The sequence below is a fragment of the Vicugna pacos genome, chromosome 22, assembly GCF_048564905.1.
Source record: "Vicugna pacos chromosome 22, VicPac4, whole genome shotgun sequence".
In the NCBI taxonomy this organism is placed as follows: Eukaryota; Metazoa; Chordata; class Mammalia; order Artiodactyla; family Camelidae; genus Vicugna; species Vicugna pacos.
The window spans coordinates 28,083,836-28,087,566 of NC_133008.1; the positions used below are offsets into that span (position 1 = coordinate 28,083,836).

The 3,731-nt window shown below is 41.7% G+C and overlaps 1 pseudogene; it reads left to right on the forward strand.

The window, feature by feature from the left end:
- The first annotated feature begins 2,075 nt into the window (after positions 1 to 2,075).
- LOC107033714 (heterogeneous nuclear ribonucleoproteins A2/B1 pseudogene) lies at positions 2,076 to 3,394 on the forward strand (annotated as a pseudogene).
- Positions 3,395 to 3,731: the final 337 nt, after the last annotated feature.

A 3,731-nucleotide genomic window follows, 5' to 3' on the forward strand; every position in this document is an offset into this window, starting at 1 on the left:
CAAAGAAAGAATAAGATGGGTGAGATCATCTCAAATTTACCGGTGATTTGGTGTCACGTAAATGCACAAAACACTAATTTCTTTTGAACAGCTGTGTGTGATACACACGTTGCAGATTTGTTAATAAAAGTTTGGGCATTCTGTTACTGATAAACATTTAAACGGTCTCCATTTTATTCTGTTAAAACATAAGTTGTATGGATATTTTTGTATATAGAAACTTCCATTCTTATTTTTGTAGAATGTATCCACACTGAGTGAAGGAAAACATTAAAATATTGGCAGACACTGCAAATACCACTCCCATACACAAATGTATTAAATTTTTTCATCTACGTCAGTATCTGACCACGTTGGTAGCCTCAAGTTCTTGTGTTTGTGTATAAAGACTTAGGGACCTCTCCAATCCCATCAATCTGAGACAGGGTGTGTCCTTCGGATTATCCATCGATTGGGTTATCCACCCTTTTCCGCTATAAAGGGGGAACAGAGGCAGAAGTCACTTCATTTTCTAGCAAGCTCAGGCTCTCTGCATCTCAGGAGTGGGTCAGAGGACAGCCCTTTGAACGTAGGGGAAGCTGCATCCGCCTGTTTTCCAAGCCAAACTCTTCTGGTGAGTGTGGAATCCATACTGATGGCAAGAGTGTCCATTTGTATCCTTTTTTTTCTTCTTGGGGTGGGGTGTAAAAATCTCTTTGAGCTAGCTTTTAAAACAAGAAGCTATCTTATTGAAAGCTATTTACGTGGTGTTAGTATTAAGAAATATTCAAGGGTTTGTATATTTTTGTGTATGATGCTTTTTGGGATAATAGGCCAGAGTTTTAAAAAATTATTTAACAAAATCACTATTTGTGGAAGTAGTAATTGGCTGTGCTGTTTAAATAATTCTCTCTGAAAAACTCTTTACCCACAATGTGCTTGGTCTTTTTTTCTTTTTTTCGAGATTCCGTTTTCTGCTTCAAATATGTCATCAGTTAAGACATTCCCCAATTTCTTCATCAATAATTGTAGTTTATTTCTTTCTCCCTTCTTCCTTCTCTTCCTTCTTATCTCCCTCTTTCTGTCTCTGTGTTGGTCTTACTGGTTATCACAGCACTTAATTATACCTAACACGAGATTAGACATTCTTTAGTCTGTAACCCCTTCCTCTCATCAAAATTGAAATAACGTGGGGCACTGTTTTCGTTAAATTAAATTCAGAATCCTGGGTTTCATTTCACAACTTGGGCATATAGTAGGTGCCCTGTAAATGGGAGAATCAAGTAATTTTCCTCCCAAGCTGAGACGTCTTGAGTAACGAAAGAGGTAGTATTAATAATTGTGGCCGGACAACAGGAATAAAATAAGATTTTTAGTTTCTTCCTTTAAAAATAGCTTCTAAAGACAGAAACGAGAGATTTAAAAGAAAGGGTGCACTGATTTGATTCACATTTTAACCAGATCATTGCGAACAGGGTCTTAGAATGGATTACAGAGAGAAAGGATTTGAAATTACAGTGACAACTGCAGTCTACCACAAAAGAGATTCTATCACTATATAACTCTAGTTGAGCGAATTTATCAGAAAAATTCAGAAAGTATTTATTTTTTGGAGTTTGACTAGTTTCAAAAAACATATCTGAGCACCTTCTAAGGGCAAAGTGAATAAATGAGTGTCAGTGTAAAGCACTGAAGTCCACGTTAGTCTTCCCTTCACTGAGTATCCAACTTAGTGAGAAAACTAATATAAACAAATCATAATAGACATACAATGAACAACTGGAAAAATTAACAGAAAATGTAATACTGATTTTGATGACTGGATCAGGAAGGTCACTCTGTGGAACGGTGTTTTGCAGGAAAACTGAAAGGAGCGCGAGACTGATTCAAGGGCGGCCGCGGCGGCAGAGGCAGGAGCAGCAGCGCCGGGTCCCCCCCCCCCCCCCGCAGGCGCTTCCCGCACGCGCCGCTCCCGGACCAGCCGAGGGCCTCGCCGCAGGGCGGGCACCCGTCCGTCTGCCTTCATCTCGCGAGATCTCCCTTGTCCGCCCCAGCGGCGAGGAATCGGAAATCTCGCGGAAGCCACAGGGTCCGCGATGGAGCCGACCTTGAGGTCTGCTGCCGTGAAGGGGGACACGAGAGAAAAGGAGCAGCTCCGGAAACTCTTTATTGGTCGCTTGAGCTCCGAAACCACAGAGGAAAGTCTGAGGAACTACTACCAGCAGTGGGGGAACCTTGCAGACTGCGTGGTAATGAGGGATCCTGCAAGCAAACGATCCAGAGGATTTGGTTTCGTGACCTTCTCCTCCACGGCCGAGGTCGATGCCGCCATGGCTGCCAGACCCCATTCAATTGATGGGAGGGTGGTGGACCCCAAACGTGCTATTGCAAGAGGGGAGTCTGGAAAGCCGGGGGCTCATGCAGCGGTCAAGAAGCTGTTTGTTGGTGGAATTAAGGAAGACACCGAGGAACATCATCTTAGGGATTACTTTGAGAAATACGGAAAAATTGATAGCATTGAGATAATTACTGATAGGCGGTCTAGAAAGAAAAGAGGCTTTGGGTTTGTTACTTTTGAGGACCATGACCCCGTGGATAAGATTGTGTTGCAGAAACACCACATCATCAATGGTCATCATGTAGAAGTAGGCAAGGCTTTGTCTAGACAAGAAATGCAGGAAATCCAAAGTTCTAAAAGCGGAAGAGGAGGTAATTTTGGTTTTGGAGATTCTCCTAGTGGTGATGGAAATTTTGGACCAGGACAAGGAAGGAATTTTAGAGGAAGGTTTGATGGACATGGAAATGGTCCTGGATTTAGGGATGGTTATCATGGTTATGGAGGAGGGCCTGGAGGTGGGAGTTTTGGAGGTATCCCCGGCAGTGGAGGAGGAGGAGGAGGAGGATATGGTGGTGGAGGACGAGGATATGGTGGTGGAGGACCTGGATATGACAACCAGGTTGGGGGCTCTGGAGGTGGTTCTGACAGCTATGGAGGAGAAATTTATGGAAGTGGGAATTACAGTGATTTTGGGAATTATAACCAGCAACCTTCTAATTACGGTCCAATGAAGAATGGATACTTTGGTGTTGGCAGGAACATGAGGGGACCATATGGTGGAGGAAGTGAGGGTTATGGAGGGAGAAGTGCATATTGAGCTTCTTCCTATTTGCTATGGGCTTCAGTGTATTAATAGGAGAGGATGAGAGCCCAGAGGTCACAGAACGGCTTCAGGTTATGGAAACAACCATGTTAAGGCAACACATCTCAGTCATGCATAATTATGCGGTGATGTAGCAGAAGACACAAAAGCAGATGCAGAGAGGCATTTTGTGAATGGTTTGGATTGTTTAGTAACATTACCTGACCGTGGAGGAAAGATTGTTAGAAAAAAATGCCATTGTGACAGTTTCTTAGGCTCTTAATTGTTTCTTTATAGGAGTCTCTGTAAGAAGGCAGAAGCATTCTTTTGATAATGTTAAATGTATGCATTTTGGGTGACATGTAAAACCTTTTTAAAGGGTTTTCTCAAAGTTTTGAAAAACTATTAACCAGGAATATGGTGTAATAAGACATAATGTATTCCTTTAAAAAGTTCAACTGTATATGTAAAGAAGCAGTTGTACATTTATGTTTAATAAAGTAATTCTAAAAGAAAAACAGTGTAACTTGTCCTTCATTTATAATTTTGCACTTTTTATCTTCAATTTTTTTCTGGTTTTATGGGATATCATTGACATACAACACTATTTAG